Source organism: Anabrus simplex, chromosome 13 (genome assembly GCF_040414725.1).
Source record: "Anabrus simplex isolate iqAnaSimp1 chromosome 13, ASM4041472v1, whole genome shotgun sequence".
Classification (NCBI taxonomy): domain Eukaryota; kingdom Metazoa; phylum Arthropoda; class Insecta; order Orthoptera; family Tettigoniidae; genus Anabrus; species Anabrus simplex.
Genome location: NC_090277.1, coordinates 37,578,463 through 37,601,813, shown reverse-complemented (window position 1 = coordinate 37,601,813; position 23,351 = coordinate 37,578,463). Strand labels below are relative to the sequence as shown.

The 23,351-nt window shown below is 39.8% G+C and overlaps 1 protein-coding gene across 2 annotated transcripts in view; it reads right to left on the bottom strand.

Annotated features, from left to right (window-relative positions):
* LOC137502948 (gastrula zinc finger protein XlCGF46.1-like) overlaps positions 1-16,579 on the bottom strand; it is an 88,012-nt gene extending 71,433 nt beyond the window's left edge. For both annotated transcript variants that reach the window (XR_011018943.1, XM_068230189.1), the window contains exon 1: positions 16,337-16,579. The gene's annotated coding sequence lies outside the window, so the exon portion shown is untranslated. The remainder of the gene's footprint in view (positions 1-16,336) is intronic.
* Positions 16,580-23,351: the final 6,772 nt, after the last annotated feature.

Below are 23,351 nucleotides of genomic sequence, written 5' to 3'. Positions count from 1 at the left end.
TATTACTGGCCGAACTTAAAAAAGGAAGTCTTCGAGTATGTCAAAATCTGTGATGTTTGCCATAAATGTAAGCCTGCTCAGAATACTCAGATCGGTTTTCATTCCGCCGACGTTGCCAATTCTCCTGGTGAGAAAATATTCATTGATTTCTTTGGACCCCTAACTCGATCTCAATCTGGCAACGTGGGTATCTTATCTGTTATCGACGGTTTTTCTAAATTCATTTGGCTGTTCCCTGTTCGTAAAATTAATTCTAACGTCACGGTGAATTTATTAACTAAACACATCTTCGGAGTTTTGGTCCACCTAGGACGCTTGTCTCTGACTATTCTTCGATCTTTACCGGCGCTAAGTTCCATAATTTATGCTTCTCCTGGGATATAAAACATATCCGTCTAAGCCCTCATCACCCTCAACCGAACCTTGTTGAAAGATTTAATCGAAATCTAAAAATCTGTTTGTCTGCCTTCCATTATAACACCCAATCCCTTTGGGATTGCTATCTCTCTTTTCTCAGCCTAGGTTTCAACACTGCCATGCACGAGTCCAGCCGGTTCACTCCTGCCGAATTATTTTTGGGCAGGGTCCCCAACGATCCACTGTCTTTGAAATGGAATGTGGAGTATCTCTCCGAACCCTCCCGACGTCTGGATGTCCTGGAGAAATGGAAGATAGCCTCCGAGCAACTGATTAAAGCCAGAGACAGGGTGGCCCAGAGGTATAACAAGGGAAGAATGCCTGTGCCTTTCCGCGTCGAAGATCTGGTCCTGGTAAAGAGGTTCCCTGTCAGTTCTACCATGGATCACATTAGTAGAAAGTTGTGTCGAAAGTGGTCTGAGCCCAGAAGGATCACTGAGTTTCTGGGACCTGTTACGGTAAAAGTGGAGGATCTCTCCGGCCGTGTGCAATCAAAGGCGCACGTTTCCATGTTAAAAAAGTATTACTCCAGATGTTCGTAACATTGATTTATTTAGCACCCTTAAGATGTATTGGACTTGACAATATGGAGTTAACTTTGACTTGTTGCAAGCACGTATGCTTATATTGTTTTGTGTTTCAGGTAATGATTGCCCTGTGAGAAACACTTGTATTGTGAGGAAAAGAAACGTACTGATAGCTCGACCAAATTCCTTCGCAACCCACCCTTAGAGACAGAGAAGAGGTCGGAGTGTAATGGAATACAATGGTCTGGACTTGTTTAGTTCACTGGATTATTAATCGACAAATACATGTGTTTTCCTGACTTGCCATAACTCTCTCTTGAGTCGATTATCACTCGGTGAAAGGACACTGACGCCTGCATAATTCTTAATGAATCTGTGTTTGATAACGAAAGGACGTTCATTATATTGTATATCTCCAAAATAAGGTGTAACTATGATGTGTGTATAGATGTTTTCATTTTCTGTTGTCCATGTCTAATGTTTAAAGTTATTGTTTAATTGATAGGCTTAGTTATAGGGTGTGTACACACTTAGTGTTAAGTTTCACCCGTGGTAAAATGAGCCCTTCTTGCCTGATCACCAAGTAAGGACTCATTTTCAAGGGGGTGTGGGGAAGATGTGCCGCACCAAGTTTCCCTTGGTGGCGCACTCCTCTGTATGTAATACATTCTTTGACCGCTATCGACTTTTTGGTCGATCTATTCCCTGGACGTGACGTATGACTCGTTTTCTCCTTGACAGAGCGCGCTTCCGGCCATCAGCCGAAGTGCCCTCTAAGTGGAGTCTTGTGCTCGCCTTCTTTGAAACAAGGTCGCATGACGGTTGTAGCCATCATGGCGGCCGATGTAATAATGTGCATCTTGAGATACGAGATCTTTTACCTGTGTCGTCTGCTTTTCCTGCAGTGGATTTATCTGCTTGAATGCCCGACTCTTAATGTGAGTCGCTGTTTTGTGACTACCTAAAGTTCTGAGCAACGCCTGACTATTAAGGTAACCTTTTTTTTGGCTTGCTATGGTTGCGTGGGCATATTAGTCGTATACATTTTACTGTTAATTTTGCATTTCACCTTACTCTTAGTTTCCATTGTATTTGTGTGTTCTTTTTGTGAGACGTAAACCTGCAAGGACGGAGGATGGTTTTGGTCGGTTGTATGTTTGTTTGGCGTGTATGTGATCTGAAGTTTGAGACCTACTGCCTTTTATTTATTCGTCTATTTCTCTCATGGCCAAGCTCTTGATGCGTGACGTTGTGTTTTGACGCTATGACTGGTATTCATGTTCGTCCGTGGCGAGGCGATATGAATACGTTGTGGGCGTGATGTTTACGATGATGTTACTGTGATTTAAGTGGGGATATGCCTTGCCATGATGCGGCAATCCTCTGTTATATTACGCGTCTTGTATTGAGCTCATGAGTCCATGAAAGCACATGTCTTGCTATGCGGATCTCTCTGTGTTCGTTATGTGTCTGGACAAAACTGATTATTCTACCTGTATACATTTCTGTTGGGTCTCTATGGTGTGTGTGTGTGTGTGTGTGTGTGTACGTGTGGCTGTGCTGTATGCCTGCCTGATTAACAGCATTCTCCTCTCCTTACAGTGTTATTTTTTAAAGTTTTATTTACATTCTCTTATTTTCATTCCTCGGGCTATTTGCTGGCCTAATTATGTATTTGCGTCTGTTGCTTTCATTTGAATGAGTCTTCTTTCATTGTTAGCATTGTTTACTCGCCTCGTAACTATGGCAGCCATGTTTATTCTTTTTCTGGGATGCTGTGCTTTTTCAAATGGGGGATTGTTGCGTGATGGATCTCTTCTCTGGGATGCTGGTCCATATTCATGGAGATGTGTGAGATGTTACGTGAATGTTTATATTTGATGTGCATGTAAGTTCTTTCGATGTATGTTCACTGTTATTAGTTCATTGCGAGGACGAATGTGTCATACGTCGCGTGTATGAAATTACGTGGAGGAAGTAAATCGTACGTTACAAGTTTTGTGATTGTAAGAGGCTTGTGTAGATGTTTGATATGTTTTCAATCTGCCTCTTGATATGATTGGATGAATAACCTACACGATAAGTTTCTACGCATATCTCCGTGAGTAATGTTTCAAACTTGAATTTTTTTCTTATTGCCGTATCTTGCTTTATTTTCATTAATAAACCCCATGTATTTGACCCGTTCTTTCATTTATCGGGAAGGGTCCTGGGTTCTTTCCGTCTCCCGCTCCTCCCTTTAGTCTAATTTGGTTCGAGTCCAGCTCCAGACTGTTTGTCTGTTCCAGCCCGTCCACGGCCTTGTCTCATGAGGTAAGTTGGTAAGTATTCACGGACCTGTTGGTGTGTGTATGCGTGCGTGTATGCGTATGTATGTGTGCGCGTATGTACGTGTGCGTGTCTTCGGTAGCAGAGTGTGTGTTGGGCTTGTGTGAATGAGTGTGTGCTGCGGTGTGTGGGTGCAAGATTTCAAGTCACGGCAGCGCTGCGGACTAGGGGTAGTGAGTCTGCCAATCACCTGGAAACTCTAGTTTGATTAATGGTCAGGTCATGGTATTTTATCTGAATATAAGGGCTCGTTCGAATGCACGCAGTATTTAAGATATCATGACATATGTGGCATATTCGACCCATAGCAGTGTTATCCCTGAAGCACATTTCAGGAAACTGAGGCCGTATTTTCGTATAATCTTCATCAAATGACTGTGGAGTCAGCTGACAGTGTGGGAGATACTCATAAAACCGAAAGAGACACAACTTGTTAGTGGACAAACTTTATTCATCTACATAGTGAGATCTATCTCACAAGTGACTTCAATCCTTCTTTGAGATAGCCTATGTCTCATGGGATAAATCTCATTTTTGCTCATATCATCCATTGCATCGAACAGGGACTGTGGTGGTGAATTATCTAGCGCATACCTGTTCAGTCAGTGCGCATCTGCTGAGCAAAATGAGGAAGAGACTTCTTTGACTATGGCAATACATAGTTTATCTACCACATCCAGGCAACTGTACATGACAAAAGGGAAAAAAAGTTATGCAAATTTGATATGTTTATACACAAGAATAAAAAATGGACAGTTCACGTAATGGATATTAACCACCTCAGTTATATAACCACATGATGCAGTGTTGTAGAGGAATGCTGAATGAGAGATGTGATAGATATTATCACAAAGGACGAGGTCATGAATCAAATTGGTGAAAGGAAAACAATTTGGTGAAATTTGATGAGAAGAAAGGATAGAATGGTGGAGCACATCATAGGACAACCAGGATTTGTTCAGTTAGTTTTAATGGGAAGTGTAAGTGGTAAGAACGATAGGGGTAGACCAAACCATAAATATGACAAATTAATTAGTGTAGATGTAGAATGTAGCAGTTATACAGAAATCTAAAAGTGGATATGGTGGCATGGTCAGTTGCATCAAACTATAACATGGAGTGATGACACAAATAACAACAATGAATACCTCCAAGAAAACAATCCTTTAAATACAAGCAATAAGTGTTACACCCCAACACATGTTTTTCTAAATAATATTTAATACATCTTAAATAGATAATTCAGGTTATTAGGTTGCGCCGAGGACATCTACTTTAGGCCATATAAAATGCAGTAAAAATAGTCAAGGTTATGTGAATGATGTTGATCCACGAAATATCACTGTAATATTTGTCATAAATGGAAGATAATAATTGCTTTTACTCAAATAAAGTCTCAAATCGGAGGTTGATTAAGAAATAATCCAAAATATTTTATTTTAGAGAATACATACTTTACTGCCTTACAACAACTATTTCTGCTACATCGCAGTGCTTCCGTAAGTGTTTTGTTTGTCTAACACTGTCGTGTGTGATGTCTGCTCACAGAAGATCTTTGGTGTTGTTTTATTGATTTTTCTCATTCGATGTAATTTGAAGGGCTGTCACTTCATGTGCCCTGATTCATTAAACGATTTATTCGTCCAGGGATCATGCTATTTTCCTTTTAATATATATGTATGTATTGGTCCAGGGATCATGCTATTTTGCTTTCAACAAATTACCTGCGCTGGACATATGAAGAAAATGAGAATTCACAGACATAGCACTCCTATTCATCGATGTCAGCCCTGGACCTCAAGAAAGAAACAAAAGATGGCGCAAGCAGCGGAATGCAAAACATATGGACAAATATAATGAGAATTCACAGACAATGCACTCCCATTCATCGGTGCCAGCCCTGGACATCTTCTTCTTCTTCTTGATAGAGGGGTTTGGTTTTTTTAATGTTACCCAATCACAAATCAGGAGTATAACGTTACTGTTTGTTATAAGAAGGCTCCAGATTAAGCACACACAAAATAAGCAAAGCACTTGTGCACAGAAAACACTCTGCTATACACATGTTATTGACCGAAAGCTACGTACCAAATCAAACAGCTGTTGAGTTCATATGTCAAGGGAACGTAGGAGTACGAGAACTTTGTGAAACAAAAGAAGATCATTGTTTACAAAGTTAATTTAGAGTTATCAAGAAACTGGTTTATAAGTTTAAGGATATTGGGAGAAGGTTTGAATAATAAATCAGAAACACTTGTTGGCAAAGGGAAATTTAACTGTACTAATTGCTGGAGAAATATATGTCTTGAGGAAGAATACGGAGGACATCGGAAAATCAAATGATTACTATCGCCTTCGGGATTTCCACGTATACACTGAGGGAGATTAGTGATATTAAACTTATATTTATATAAAGGGGGTGAGAGCATGATTGAACCATAAATGTATAATGTTTTAATATGCCGCCATGTATATGAGCCTTTACGATACCTTGGTTTCCGTGGAATATATGGCTGTGACTGATAATGGAATTTACCTTTCTTTCGTGAAGTGCATTGCCACATTTCCTGCCAAGATTGTAAAGCGGCATCTTTAATAGAAGGATAATAATCTGGAACAGGGGTAACTACTGGAAGCCTCCGAGGGGAACTACTAGCTTCATTAGCAGCAAGATCAGCTTTTTCGATCCCTGGATTTACGGAATGTCCTTTTATCCATATTAAGGTTAGATAGACACCCGAACTTTCAAATTGAAAAAGAAGGTATTTCACATTATATAAGTACCCATTATACGACTGTATATTAGAAGTGAGAGCTTGTAAAACGCTTTGGGAATCGGTGAAAATGTTTACCTTTTTTTAAGGAATGTTGTTGCACATGTAATAGTGCTTGCCTAATCACAAAGATTTCTGCTGTAAAGATTGAGAAACTGTTCGGTAGATTTAATTGCTCAGTTGTAAGCGTATTGGAAATGAAAAAGGCCGTGCCTACACCGCTATGAGATTTCGATCCATCAGTACAGATGTTGACGTCACGTACAGTTGAAGAAATTTTGAGCTTCTTATTCACTGAAGTAAAAAATGGGGTTTGTGTTGATTGATCCGGCGAAAATGATGGGGAGGTAATAATAATATGGGGAGAAAAATTTAAGCTATTATAAGAAAAGGAATGCATGGTAACTGAAGGGAGTGTAATGATGAATTGCGAGGCAAACTCATCTCAACGTAAGCCTGATATACTGTAGGGGTTCGACCATATTTTGGAGGGCGTTGGCTATAATATTCGTGGAGAAGTTGTAACTTTGGTATAAGTGTGGAACGGGACAAAGTAAGTTGTTTGAGAATATACTTTTTCGCAAGCATTTGGCGTCTATTAAAAGGGGACATTCACTTGTTTCTATGAGTAGGGCATTGGTTGGGAAGGTTGTGAGAGTGCCGATAGATATTCGTAAAGCTTGATGTTGAATTATATTGAGTTGAGGTAAAGTGGCTTCAGATGCCGTATCTATGAAATTGGCACTGTAGTCCATATATGAGCGGATAGTTGCTCTATAAAGCGATAATGCTATTGAGGGTTCTGCTCCCCATCGAAGTCTCGTGACTGTTTTTAGAATTTTAAGATAGCCATCTGCTTTGTGTCGTAATGTCTGAATATGTTGTTTCCAAGTAAGGTTATGATCTATAAGGATTCCCAAATAGGTATGTTGAGTAGTGAAAGAAGTGCTGAATCCATCAAAAGTAATAGGCGAATGATGAAACAAGCGTTTGTGCGTAAAAACCATTGCAGCGCACTTTGGAATAGAAAGTTGTAAACCGTGTGTGTTGAACATTTTACTCATAACGGTTGCTATAGATTGTCGGCATTCGTTGATGCTAGTGTATGAGGTTTAAATGACGAAATCATGCACAAATGCTAAAACTCGGGCATATGGTGTTATAATCTGTTCTAAATCACCCGTACAGAGGGCAAATAATATGCCACTTAGTATCACTCCTTGAGGTAATTCATGCAAAGTCTGTCGACTCGGTAGAAGGTGATGTTACATGTGATAAAATTCATTTTTGGGTCCGTATTGAAAATATTTGTATTAAATAACACTTGAATGCTTTATTATTCATCCACCTATTCAATACAATACAATTTTAAAAATTAGGACATCGTCCTTATCAAAGTTGTTAACATGAAATTAATATATTACGTGGTACATGTTTCACCTATCAATAGTAGGCATCATCAGCCACATTTTTCACCTTAGGATAGATCAGGTACCTGATTAGAAATAATTTATGAATGCTGTTAAAAACGATGTCATTTGAAATGTATTGGAGATTGTCAAACACTATTACAATATAAAATGTAGTATGCTGTTATTTGACAATATTTGTGATAATATTGGAGTCTAAAATATGATAATTATTTGACATCTATGACATATTAAAATATATTACAATAGAGATAAAAATCAGAAAACACATTACATTTAGTTGTCAGATGGCGTATTGTTAAAAACTTATGGAAAGTTGAGCAATGGTAATGGTCGTTGGTTCTTGAAGTTATAAAATATTGATTTACATTTATTTGCTTAAAAATATTGGAGAATTTTTATATGGTCTGGTTCCTTTTGAGATAATAGTAGTTGAAAATGTTAGTGCTGTAGGCTATATTGATGTCTTTACATAATAAGTTATGGGTGTGAAATACAAACAACAAGATCAGTAATAGGCCTACATCTATCTATATATATAAAAGAACTTGTCCTGACTGACTGATTCATCATCGCCGAGCCAAAACTAAAATCATAAAATAATTAAACTGGAACGGGTTTTCTTATTAATAGCGAACTTGTTTGTAGAAGGTAAGTAACCTTTGTTCTACAGTTATTACCAGGCAATTGATTCATATTATGCTGTAAGTAAATAAAATGTAGCGATGTATTGATGTATTCTCAGTTTCTCGAGAAATCAGGTTAAAGTCACTAAGTTCCGTTTAGCGTAAGGCAAACCAAATGTTTCTGACCAACACCCTCAGAAAAAATCTGCTTCTTTAATTACCTTCTATACATGAATTTTTTCCTTCCTAATTTGCTTAAAAATATTGGAGAAATTTTATATGGTCTGGTTCCTTTTGAGATAATAGCAGTTGGAAATGTTGGTGCCGTAGGCTACACTGAAGTCTTTATAGGCGTCATTAGACCATCTTCTTTGCTGTGGTAAGAGTTTGTAATGGGTATGGCTCTTTGCTGTTGGGCGTGTTGTGGTGAGCGTATTAGTTGGAAGGGAACGTTGTTGTCTTTCGGTGGTTAGCCAAAGATACGATGAGTTCCCTTCAACCGCTGAGATGTTAGTTTACGTTGAGAGTAAGAGTTAGTCTAAAACTCTTACCACATCAAAGAAGCCTACGGCACCAACATTTCCAACTACTATTATCTCAAAAGGAACCAGACCATATAAAAATTCTCGAATATTTTTAAGCAAATAAATGAAAATCAATATTTTATAACTTCAAGAACCAACAACCATTACCATTGCTCAACTTTCCATAAGTTTTTAACAATATGCCATCTGAAATAAATGGAATGTGTTTTCTGATTTTTATCTCTATTGTAATATCTTTTAATATGTCATAAACGTCAAATAATTATCATATTTTTAGACTCCAATATTATCACAAACATTGTCAAATAACAGCATACTACATTTTATATTGTAATAGTGTTTAACAATCTCCAATACATTTTAAATGACATAGCTTTTAACAGCATTCATAAATTATTTTTAATCAGGTACCTGATCTATCCTAAGGTGAAAAATGTGGCTGATGATGCCTACTATTGATAGCCGAAATATGTACCATGTAATATATTATTCATGTTAACAACTTTGATAAGGACAATGTCCTAATTTTAAAAATTGTATTGTATTGAATAGGTGGATGAATAATAAAGCATTCAAGTGTTATTTAATAGAAGGTGATGTGCCAATTTAATCGTTAATGTATGATAAGAAAACAATTTATGCAGCATAGCTAAAAATTTCAAAGGCATTCCCTTTGAAGCCAAATTGTCCCATAGGAGTTGAGATGGAACCGAATCATAGGCGCCGTTTATTTCTAGACATATAGCAATAGTGGTGTGTTTTCTCCAGCGGGCTAATAGAATATCAATGAGTAGAATACTGATTGGATCTTGGGTACTACGATCTTTGAAGAAGGCGTATTGAAATTTGGGGAAGAAATTATAATAGCCTAAAGACCATACTACTCGTAATAAAATTTTACAAAAGGTTTTATGTTAAGGTGCGTTTTCCAAGGTGCGATTGCAGCCACAATGGCGATTGTAGCCGCACGGCATCAGCAGTCTCCATCTCCGTGCATGCGCAGTTTGAATTTGGTCTGCGACTCGCAGCGATTGCGGCTCGAGCTGCCACACTGGTGTAGCGAGCAGTGCTGGTGGCCACAGTCGCTGTGACAGAGGCAAGTGACTATTGCTCACCATCTCCTCTGCAAGCATTCTCCTCTGTCAATCACGGGCCGATAAAAGTCGAGCCGTGCACAGATGTCAACAGTCATGATATCTTGTCAAGATTACTGGGTCATTATTTATAGAAATGAATATACTGTGAAATATGTACTTTTAAATAAAATGTAAATCCCACTCTGCATTTTCATTTTTATTGATTCCTTCATTCCCTAGATTGAGTAGTATTACGCTAGACATGCTACTGCATAAATTAAATTATATCCTCTTCCACGAAATTATACCGAAGGAATGGCATGTCTAAGAATGTAAATAATGAACATATTGGTGCAATTAATGATGTGTCACTCAATTAAGTTGCGGGTTTGTTAAACTTGATGCTTACCGGGCGAGTTGACCCTGCTGTTAGGGGCGCGCAGTTATGAGCTTGCATCCGGGAGGTAGTGGGATCGAACCCCACTATCGGCAGTCCTGAAGATGGCTTTCTGTGGTTTTCCATTTTACACCGGGCAAATGCTAGGGCTGTACCTTAATGAGGCCCCGGTTGCTTCCTCCTAACTCCTAGGCCTTTTCTATGCCATTGTCGCCATAAGACCTATCTCTGTTGGTGCGACATAAAGCCACTAGCAAAAAAAAACTGAAGTCAATTAAGACAATAGATTTACTGATCGTTATGTCTTACTGTAAAAACATTTATTCAGCCGAGCTAAACACTGTTCAAATAAGATTAAAATGTCCGTACCTGAGAGTAAGTGCAAGTTTCTCAGATGGGCTGATGGGCTTCTTGTACCGATTGCAGGGGGTTTTCAAAATTTCACTTTTTATAAGTTCAAGAATATAACTAAACTAACACTCAGTCTGAAATACCTCCTGAAGTTTGTCTCATCACTTAAAAGATGCCTGTTAATTAAAATGTTACAGCATCCTTCTTCATAGTGCGATTCAAATATGTTGACTTTCCTTCGTTTTGGGCCAAGATACCACATTAACAACATTTCTTCTTCTTCTTCCATTAAAATTTCAAGGAAAGCCCTGCCACTAAAGAAATTGCCCATGCTCTTGTCTATTTCTTGCTTGCTTGCTTGCTTGCTGATGCTTATGGGCTGTGTCTACGACATTTCACCCAGTCAATACTCCCTTACTCATGTAAAAACACTAGTATAAATGAAAATTTCAGTTCAATAATTGATGCTTGAGCTTGCAAGTAGAAAACACAAAACACTGATCTTCACTTTATCACATAATAACCCTAGTTTGCTAGAGCAGACTGTTCTCATACGGGAAACTTCCAATCTTGCAATCACACTTCTTCTAAAGTTTCACACACTCTAATAATCCAAAATAGCACCCTCAAGTAATACACTAATGATATGAGGAATCACTCAAATGGAACCTTCAAAAGCATGAGCAAATCTCACCCTATATTGCCGAAAGAATAATAACACAATATTGGCTTCATCTAGAAACAAATTTAGCACTCGAATAATATCGACTGTAGGATTACAGAGCAAACAAGAAACACTGGTTGGAAAGACCTGCTTGAGTCGCTTGAGATTAGTCATAAGTTTTTTACGGGGGTTGGCATATAAAGAACATTCAAATAAAATGTGGTTGGAGTCGCCATTACTAATATTTGTACCACACGAAGAGTTTGTATCCTGCGTTAAATGGAAACGAGATCTATATTGTGGAGTAAGGGCATGATTAAACCGTAACCGAATGATGTTAATAATATGGCGTCTAGAATATGATCCTCGTATAAACCATGGTTTAACCAAAAGTGTTGGTTGTAAATGATAATAGAAGTTACCTTTGACTTGTGCAGTCTGTCTCCAGTAATTCTGCCATTCTTGACGACCATCCTGTCGGATAACAACTACATAATCAGAAGCAGGAACAATATTGTTAGTATTCGGAACAGGAAGATGAGAAACTTGTTTTGCAAGACAATCTACTTTTTCATTGCCTTCGATACCCACATGTCCTGGTACCCATACTAAAGTTATGTAAATACCGACGTTGTCAAGCATATAAAGGAGACTCTTGACATTGTATACATACCAATTATAGGATAAATCATACGAAACCAAAGATTGTAATGCACTCAGCGAATCCGTATAGATTGTAACTCGCGTATATCCCTGTCGCTGAACACAAAGTAAAGCTTGCTGTATAGCGAATAACTCCGCCGTAAAAATCGAACAATCACTAGGCAAACCATATTGTTCTTTAACATTTGTCTATTTCTGACGGACTGGACTGCGCGACTGGAGTCATGTCTCCACGTGCCCGCCGCCAATGTAAATGGCGACCCCAGTCATTGCGGCTCTGGCCACCATGGCGGCTACAGTTGCACCTTGGAAAACGCACCTTAAGCAAGAACTAAGTACTATTCCATGGTAATTCTTGGGGTCGTTGGGAGTTTTATGTGGTTTCAGTATAGGTTTTAAATAAAAATCATTCCACTGAGAGGGGATACACGCGGTTTGCAAAATATCGTTATAATAGTTAAGGAGTCCTCTCAAAAGAACCAGAGAAACAAGGAAATGCCATTTGGTCCTTGTTTCAATTACTGTGAAATCCCGATATTCACCTCCCCGCGGTAGAGAGGGGGCAACGACTGCATATAAAAATTATATTTTATATGCAGGCGGCTAACGAATGAAGGGACCGATTATCTCCCGGTATAAGGAGATCCCATATACCAAGTGCCAACAGTCTCTTTGAGAGTGGATGAGCGGGTATGGGTAAGGGCACTCTATTGTCCTGGGGACAAGAAATTGTTCCCAAAGGCAGAGGAACCAGTTTGGTCAACGGCATTAGGATGCAGAAGGCAACGGGAAACCACTGCATTAAAGATCCTGAGAGATTTTCCAATGAATCCACATGGCATGGCTGCAACGTCAAGATCGGAGTTGGTCGCGTGGATCGTCTACCTCCGTTTGGAGACGACTGCTTAAGAAGAAGAAGTTGGGCATGAGATGGGAGTAACTGAAGCATTGTGTACGTTATGTAATCCGGACCAGGGGAGGAACTGTTAGCAGTAAACAATACGGCTCTGAGTTCAGTCAATTGTATAGGTTGTATTAAAGTAGTAAAATGTGAGTGAGGCATGAAGGAGGGAGACGGGGGTTGTGGGACTGTATGATCAGGAGTAAGGGAAGTGAGAAAGGTACAGAGTATATCTCGAGAAATAGGTTGTTGTATTTGATTACGCGAGGCTCTTGTAATCATTTGTACTGCATTCCACAAATGGGACGCTGGGACATGAGTAGTTAGGGACAATATGAATGCTCTCCAAGCAGCTCTCCTTTTATTATTGAATATAATTTTAGTTCAAGCGATATGATGCTTTACGTTCTACAAGTAGTTGGCTTGCGTTAATGATTGATGATAAGTTTTAAATGAAATTTCACATTGTCTAATCAGTTCATGACACTCTTTGTCCCACCAATGTATAATTTGAAAGGGCCGGGAGGAAGACAAGATTATTGGTTTATATGGATGGAAATCAGTAATATAATTATGAAGGATTGTAAGGAGCATTGAAAATGTTATAGGACGTCCGTGTTGACTATTAAAATGTATATTTAGGTACGAAACATAAATATCATTATCGAAGTTTCTAAAGGTGCACATATTACTGGCTTGTTTAGCTACCCACATCGAAGTACATGGTCTACCTATACCGTAAGTAATGATAACTGGGTAGTGGTCACTAGAGTACGTGTCTGATGAAGTATACCAAGTAATCATGGGGGCCATGTACGCACGACACAAAGTTAAATCCAGAGCACTGAAGAGGAGATCCAGGAGGGGAATGTCTAGTGGGGGAGCCGTCATTAAGGATCGTAAAATTATGCTGTTGTGAGGCAAAAAGGAGATGTAAACCTCTCGGGGTATCGTTTATACTTCCCCATGCCGTATGGTGGAACTGAGGTTACCAAACAAAATAACATGTGATAAGGAATAAAATTGAAAAAAAAAAAATGGAACCACTGTGTTGCCGAAATATATATATCTGGGGGACAGTATATGTTAACTAAATGTAAATTACTATGTGAAATGCCAACAACGAAAGTTTGGGGGATCTGACTAAGGATAGGAAAGGGTAGATATGAGCACGAGTTATGTATACATATCGCTACACCAGCACAGCCAGGGCCATCTTGGCATTCAATATTGTATCCCGGAAGAGAAAATGTGGATTGAGCAGTAAACCATGTTTCTTGAATAATAAGAATATGAACAAAAGTTTCCTGCAGAAGTAATTGTGAATCATATTTTTTTGGAATTACAATCCTAGCATTTCATTGTAGGATGTTTATCATTAATGTTAAGGATATTAGCTATACGGTCTCGTAAACGATAAATAAGATGAGTAAGTTGTGGCTCATTGCCGAGTGTTTGCATTAAAAATAGTAACATTTGATGGATTTCTTATTGAAGGAGGTCCTTCTTACTTGTTAGCGGGTGTTCCTGATATGCCGACATATCCCTATTACACACATTTGGCGTAGTAGATATAGAAGGTTGAACTGTCGGAGAAGCAGATACAGTAGTTGGCAGATAAACGGGTCATTCTAGAGGAATGTTTTCATTTTGAAGTAAGGTCATATACCGCGCTCTATCGTAACCTGGGGTAGGAGAGGGCTTAGGGGATTGCATGATGACTTGCGTGAATTTTCACTTCCTGGGATTTTCAGGAGGAGAAGGTTCTTGGGATAATGGGGGGAAAATGTTGTGGACTTTGTTGAGGATAATATGCAGGGAATGCTACTTTACATTTCGCTTCCTCGAAAGAGATGTATTCAGTACTCGTTACTTTTTTAACTTGTAACTGATACATGTGCTCTGGAAATTTGGGAGAGCCGGTTACATGTTCTCACTTGCAATAAACGCATTTTGTAAAATGTTCAGTGCACTGGTTAAGAGCATGTTGTTGAGAACATATACCACATCTGTAAGCTTGTGCTTTGCAGTGTCTTTCGGTATGGCCGTACCTCTGGCATTTTAGGCACCTAATGGGGGCAAAAATAAAGGGCTCACCATCTAAATAACCTTTATGCAAGGACACTTGTTGCGGCAAATTCTGCGCACGAAAAATTACCTTGATAAGTCCAGTGGGTAAATATTCGATTTTATCATTTTTGTACAACTTTTCGATTTGTATGTACGTTGGGTATTCAGCCCGAAGGCTGGTTTGATCCTCTGCAGCTCCGCCAACAGCTGTCATAAATAGCCTAGGCAACACTGAAGAGGGAAATGAGGAGTGAGGTAGTTTCCCGTTGCTTTCCTCACCAAGCCAGCCGTTGCTGTTACATATCAGTCTGCCAAGCCCACCGAAATGCATGCACCAACCGACCCTATGAGCAATATTTTCACACCATTCATAATAGGGACTGGCTGCATAAGCAATAGTATTACTAGCATCACTCATACCTCAGTCACTTTCACACTGTCAAAGCCAAGGATGAGACTGAGACAGGTCAATGAAAGTAACAAATTTGATATAGCCCATACCAGAAAAACATAGTGCACTGTAAACACTACATCTTGCCAGCAAAGGCATCTGAGCCTTTGAATTGCTTTAATCGGGACAGTTGATTTGAGTTGTTTGAGTATTTCTTCATCTTGTAAATTCTTATCAACTCCTCGTATTAGGCCCACACGTAATGAGTTGGAGGAGGGTATATAAGCTTTTACTTTAAGAGTCTCAAGAATAGGATTTCGCAGAAAGGCATTTGCCTGCGCTGCTGATTGAAAAGTCACTGGAATACGGTTTCGTCCCTTACGCTGCAGGGATTTTACACTTAAATCATTCTCATAGAAATGCCTCCCTAATGCCATAGGGTGCAACTGACGGATATTTTAGTCATTTGATGATTCCACAACCACTATATAGGGACCGAAATGGAACTTATTGTAATAATCCGGCACATTTGTGGCCTGGCTTACTTTACCAAGTTGAGCACTTTGTTTATCAGATGGAAGTTCGCTATTCGGAGGCGTTTGCCCCATTTGAACCTTCGGTGGTAATTGGGTTTGCGGCAGATTAGAAGATTCTGAAGAACAACTATCCATAGATTCATCGTCCATATAACTTCAACCTCAAACTCAATTTCAAACAACAAACCTACCACTTCGAAACCGAACCGGATAGAGGTAATTGTCTTATTTGGAAATTTATAACTATTACGGTATGCTTTGACCAGCACCTGTTTTGGCCTTACAATACATACCCTCGTTACTAGTCGCTTAACATATTAGTACCCAGCATGAGGTTCGGTTATGCTAAAGAAAACAGGCAATTAAGTACCAAAAGTAAAGCATCACTGCAGTATAAATCACAGAACAATGTGTAACGACCAGTTAACTAATGGAGATAAATATTATACACAATGAGAAACAGATTGAAAGTAAAGCATGTACTATTTCACTTGATATATGAAGAAATGTGCCGTTAATTTGGTAAGAAAAGTGCTGAATTTGTAACACCAATGAAGTCTCTAGACCATAGCACTGCTAACAGATTTTGAACTTTTATAGCACTATAATAACCGAATATATTTATTTTCAGCTTACCTACCGACAAGTGTGAAGAAATACTTTCTTCTAGGTTAGTACCAGAAGTTACAATTCAGAATTGTTTAAGTACTCGGTCACGTTGAATGCAGGACGCCTTCGCCAAGACTAAGGTTCACGGAGTTAATACCGTACACTTCTCCCTCAACCTCTTGACAAGTCTCTACTGTATTTGCTCTAGATTAGAGCTGGGAGTGGAGCGACGAGAGAGTAATCCGGTTATAGCGGTAGAGCGCACAACCGATCCCCTTCGCTTACAGCTGTAAGTACTCGCGGAGGACCAGAGTACGCTGTAGCGCAGGACACATGTTTAAAAAGGGGAGACCACGACGTTCGGATCACGGATTATCTTCAAACTTTGTACAAGTTTAGTAGTTCATTACACAGCATAATTTGCCAGTAATAAGGCGTACCCAGGCGTTTTCGAGAAAATCGCAAGAAAATTTTCGCGTTGAATATGTACTGGTGCATTGCAGTCACGAGCAGGAGATGGTGACGGTCGTGTGATTAGCATTCAAGCTTCGTAATAACTGCATCGAGTCCCGCTAATCGCTTTTTTTTTCACACTGGTTATTCCTTTGCAGGTCAAAGAGTCCAGTTGCAAAGCAGTTCCGGGTACGTTGCCCAATTTCACTGTCAGGTATGAGGAATTTCGCAAATCAAGACAGACATACATTTTCAGGAAATATTTATGCATTTGGTCGTTTACTTGTTGATTATTATAAATAATATACATTTTTTGTAGTCCGCCTCTGTGATGGGGTGGTTAATGTGATCAGCTACCACCCCCGGAGCCCCCGGTTCCATCCCCGGCACTGCCACAAAATTCGAAAAGTTGTACGAGGGCTGGAACGGGGTCCACTCAGCCTCAGGAGGTCAACTGAGTAGAGGGGGTTCGATTCCCTTCTCATCCATCCTCGAAGTGGTTTTCCATGGTTTCCCACTTCTCCTCCATGCAAATGCCGGGATGTAGGCCCCTACCTACGTAAGACCATGGCCGCTTTCTTCCCTCTTCCTTGCCTATTCCTTCCAATCATCCCATCCCTCCGCGAGGCCCCTGTTCAGCATAGCAGGTGAGGTCACCTAGGTGAGGTACTGATTACCCATCCTAGTTGTATCCCCGACCCAAAGTCTCGCGCTCCAGGACACTGCCCTTGAGGCGGTAGAGGTGGGATCCCTCGCTGAGTCCGAGGGAAAACCGACCCTGGAGCGAAAACAGATTAAGAAAGACAGATATTTTATGTAATGGTAAAAATTAGTAAAGCGCCAAAAAACATTGCAAATCCAATAAAAGTTCATGAAAACACACTTTTTTCATTTTATTACCTTTGAATTCCTCCCCTGCGAACCATGTGACCTTGCCGCGGTGGGGAGGGTTGCGTGTCACAATGAAGCAGATAGCCGAGCCGCAGGTGCAACTATATCGAATGGGTATCTGTTGAGAGACCAGACTAAGGAATGGTTCATCGAAAGAGGGTTAGCAGAATTTCGGGAGTCGCAAGGGCGGCAGTCTGGATGATTGACTGGTATGGCTTTGTAATAACACCTACTCAGCATGGCTTAGCTGTGTTGATACTGCTATACGGCTGAAAGCAACGGGAAACTACAGCCGTAACTAACTCCCGAGGACATGCAGCTCTCTCTGTATGAATGATGTACCGATGATGGCTTCCTCTCGGGTAAAATATTCCGGAGGTAAACTAGTCCCCCATTCGGATCTCCGGGTGGGGACTACACGAGAGGGGGCGATCATCAGGAAGATGGATACTGACATTCTGCGAGTCGGAGCGTGGAATGTTAGAAGTTTGAATCGTTGTGGTAGATTAGAGAATCTGAAAAGGGAGATGGATAGACTAAAGTTAGATATAGTTGGTATAAGTGAACTACGTTGGCAGGAAGAACAGGATTTCTGGTCAGGCGACTACCGAATTATCAACACAAAATCAAACAGAGGAAATGCAGGAGTTGGTTTAATAATGAATAAGAAAATAGGGCAGCGGGTAAGCTACTATGACCAGCATAGTGAAAGAATTATTGTCTTCAAGATAGACACCAAACCAATGCCCACCACAATAGTGAAGGTCTGAATGTCCACTAGCTCAGCGGATGATGAGGAAATCGAAAGAACATATGAAGAGATAGATGATTTAATACAATATGTAAAAGGTGACGAGAATCTAATTGTGATGGGAGACTGGAATGCCGTGGTAAGCCAAGGAAGAGAAAGTAATACAGTAGAAGAATTCCGATTGGGACAAAGGAACGAAAGAGGAAGTCGGCTGTCTGAATTCTGCACTGATCTTAATTTAGTCCTTACCAATACTTGGTTCAAACACCACAAACGACGGCTTTATACGTGGACGAGACCTGGAGACACTGGAAGGTATCAAATAGACTTCATTATGATTAGGCAGATGGTATTCAGAAACCAGGTGTTGGATTGCAAAACTTTCCCAGGAGCAGACGTGGACTCTGACCACAACTTGTTGGTCATGAAATGCCATCTGAAGCTAAAGAAATTGAAGAAAGGAAAGAATGCAATAAGATGGGATCTAGACAAGTTGAAAGAAAAGAGTGTGAGGGATTGTTTCAAGGAACATGTTGCAAAAGGACTAAATGAAAAGGCTGAAGGAAACTCAATAGAGGAAGAGTGGACAGTCATGAAATTTAAGTCAGCAGGGCTGCTGAAAAAATGTTAGGAAGGAACAAAAGATCAACTAAGAACCTGTGGATAGCTCAGGAGACACTAGACCTGATTGATGAACGACGAAAATACAAGAATGCTAGAAATGAAGAGGGCAGAAAAGAATACAGGCGATTAAAGAATGAAGTGGATAGAAAGTGCAAGGTAGCTAAGGAAGACTGGCTAAAGGAGAAATGCAAGGTTGTCGAAGGTTGTATGGTCCTAGGAAAGGTAGATGCTGCATACAGGAAAATCAAGGAAACCGTTGGAGAAAGGAAGGCTAGGTGTATGAATATTAAGAGCTCAGATGGAAAGCTACTTCTAGGGAAAGAAGACAAAGCAGAAAGATGGCAGGAACATATTCAACAGTTGTATCAAGGTGAAGATGTAGATAATTTGGTTCTGGAACAAGAAGAGGCTGTCGATGCTGATGAAATGGGAGACCCAATTTTGAGGTCAGAGTTTGACAGAGCTGTGAGCGATCTAAATAGGAACAAAGCACCTGGATTTAATGACATACCCTCTGAATTACTGACTGCCTTAGGAGAAACCAGCATGGCAAGGTTATTCCATTTAGTGTGTAAGATGTATGAGACAGGAGAAGTCCCATCCGATTTTCGGCAGAATGTTGTTATATCTATTCCCAAGAAAGCCGGTGCTCACAAGTGTGAAAACTATCGCACCATTAGTTAAGTATCTCATGCCTTCAACATTTTTTAACACGTATTGTTTACAGAAGAATGGAAGGACAAGTCGAAGCTGAGTTGGAAGAAGATCAATTTGGCTTCAGAAGAAATGCAGGAACACGTGAAGCAATCCTGACTTCACGTCTGATCTTAGAGGATCGAATCAAGAAGGACAAGCCCACGTACATGGCATTCGTAGATCTAGAAAAGGCATTCGATAATGTTGATTGGAACAAGCTATTTAAGATTCTGAAGGTGATTGGGATCAGATGCCGAGAACGAAGAATTATCTACAATCTGTATAAAAATCAGTCTGCAGTGATAAGAATCAAGGGCTTTGATAAAGAAGCAGCAATGCAGAAAGGAGTGAGGCAAGGCTGCAGTTTCTCCTCCTTCCTTTTCAGTGTTTACATAGAACAGGCAGTAAAGGAAATCAAAGAGAAATTTGGAAAGGGAATCACAATCCAAGGAGAGGAAATCAAAACCTTGAGATTTGCCGATGATATTGTTATTTTATGTGAGACTGCTGAAGATCTCGAGAAGCTGCTGAATGATATGGACAAAGTCTTGGGTAAGGAGTACAAGATAAAAATAAATACGTCCAAAACAAAAGTAATGGAGTGCAGTCGAACGAAGGCGGGTGATGCAGGAAATATTAAATTAGGAAATGAAATCTTAAAGGAAGTAGATAATATTGTTACTTGGATAACAAAATAAGTAACGATGGTAGAAGTAAGGAGGACATGAAATGCAGATTAGCACAGGCAAGGAAGAGCTTTCTTAAGAAAAGAAATTTGCTCACTTCAAACAATGACATAGGAATTAGAAAGATGATTTTGAAGACTTTCGTGTGGACCGTGGCATTTTATGGAAGTGAAACATGGACGATAACTAGCTCAGAAGGAAAGAGAATAGAAGCTTTTGAAATGTAGTGTTACAGAAGAATGCTGAAGGTGAGATGGATAGATCGAATCATAAATGAAGAGATGCTGAATCGAATTGGCGAGAGGAGATCGATTTGGTTAAATTTGACGAGAAGAATAGATAGAATGATAGGACACATCTTAAGACACCCGGGACTTGTTCAGTTGGTTTTTGAAGGAAGTGTATGTAGTAAGAACGGTAGGGGTAGACCAAGGTATGAATATGACAAGCAAATTAGAGCTGATGTAGGATGCAGTAGTTACGTAGAAATGAAAAGGTTAGCACAGGATAGGGTGGCATGGAGGGCTGCATCAAACCAGTCTATTGACTGATGACTCAAACACACACCTTTGAATTGTAATATATATGAAAGAATATGACCAGTATTGAGAAACTAAACGTCAAGCGGGACTCGATCCAGCGAATCAGCGATTACGGAGCTTGAACGCTAACCACTCGACCACCGCCATTTCGTGCTCGTGATGGCAACGCACCGGTACATATTCGACGCGAAAACTTCTCTTACGATTTTCTCGAGATCGCCTTAGTAGTGCGCCTTACTACTTGCACATTATCTAGTCCTAATCGACTACTAAATGTGTACAAAGTTTGAAGATACTCCGTGATCCGAACGTCGTGTAAAAGTATTGTACCCGTATTCAGTCTGTGCTTATTAAATTTGCGTCTATATTTCCTCCGCTTGCTGTGTTTTGTAGATAATGCAAAGTATATTAGATAGTAATTGTGGTATTAGTTCGATATTTAATCCCATTTTTAGATGGTTTTCACGTTTTAGAATGTTTATACGAATTTAGTAAGTGTTTACAGAAATGTGTACCACAAATACTACGAAAACCGTCTGATGCATGGCAGTTCTTTGAAATTACTGATGATAAAACTCAGCAAAAATCAAATTTTGTGGCCGCCTTTACGCGACGGGTGGTGGTGTATCACATTTTGTGGGATCAACACAAGGATGAAATGAGCAGGTCGGTTTCTGCAGCAGAAAACAACATTACTGTATTAAGAAAAACAGTTATGTTGTGAGAAAAGTGCATTGAATAGACGGGTGAAGTACCTTTACGTTGTCAAACCAGTAACATGTTTAAATGTCCCGCTACAGGACATTTACTCGGTAGTTCACTCGGTACAACCGGGTGATGACGTCACAACAACTGCTCCGCACCTTACTCCGTCCCCACCACTACTCTTGATCATTATTCGACTCCGTATAAATAGCCTCCGTCCATCCACTGACCCTCTTTGATGAATACAATGCTTATATTAAAGGACTTCGGAATGAATTATTCAACGAGGGAAAGGATGTAACTGTTTAAATAGTAAAAAAATTGACGAAGGATCATAATGCACAGGGATACAGGGTTCTATCTCTTCTCGCCAGTGTGATTCATCGCGGCATTTAACTACCAAACAGACAGAAACGAATCACATATAAAGGAGGGTGTTAGTCATATTAGTAAAATTATACTGGAGCAATGAGGGAATAACAGAGAGGGTAAAGAAGATGCGATCAGCCTTCTGTATGACCAGAGATATATACAATAAAAAGAATATATCTACAGACGCAAAGATTAGACATTACAAGGCAACGGTGAGAAATGCTGTATTATATGCTGCTGAGACAATAGCACTAGGAAGAAATGGTGCGGAACAACTAGAGAAAGAGGAGAGAAAAATATTGAGGAAAATACTAGGCCCTAAGAGAGGAGGTGAGAGATGGATGAGGAGACCCAGGGAAGAACTATACCGGAACATGAGGACAATCTCAGAAGAAATCAGACTGAAAAGAGCAAGGTTTGCGGGACATGTAATCAGGATGAATATGGATAGAATGACGAAAAGAGTATGGGAAACAACAGCGAGGACACGAGGAAAGACAGGAACCAAGTGGGTAGTTGAACTCCGGAAAGATTGGTCGGAATTGGGGATCAAGGTGGAAGAAAAGGAAAATTGGAGAAGCAAGTACATACCGACTAATATGCCAGAGATCAATGATAGGGATGGGTACAGGAAAAGGATTGAGAGTCACCAGTGGAGTAGACAAGAGAAGAGGATACTGAATATCTCGGAAGAAGAGCGGGAGAGAAGAAGAGAAAGGATGAAGAGGTTCTGGGAGGACGAGAAGAAAATGCAATCCATGAAGGAGCTGTCCGTGGTCCTACAGAGGCCGTAACGCAAGAAGAAGAAGAAGAAGAAGAAAATTATACTATGAGTTTGCTTTCCTGAGGGAAATGAACTAGTGACTCTGCCAGTTGAACTGTAGGGCTATACAATAGGCAAGAGATTTTCAAGGGAAATTGAAATCCAAAATTCATTACTTTCTGCAAAAATTTATTACGCTGACGTTTGAATTTCTCATATTGGAACAAAATAAGATTGGGACTGCCGACTTCTTTATCACATTCACAGATATGCGTATCGATCACCTTTATCCTAAATAAATGTTCAGGGGTACAGGTATGACTGCGTCTTAATCTTATTATCGTGCTTATAGGCTATGTCGTCTTGTGTAGGAACCTGTAGAAAACCATGCATGTTTGGGGATAGTCTGCAAAATATAAATAAATGTTTGCCTTTAATGCTGAGACTCACGTTTTCAGTTTACAGTCCAGTGCTCCCATAACTGTTCCACCACTTCTCCTCATAAATCTAAATAAGGTACTGCTAAATGATGTGCTGAGTCAAATCCATGAGCAGCTCCATTG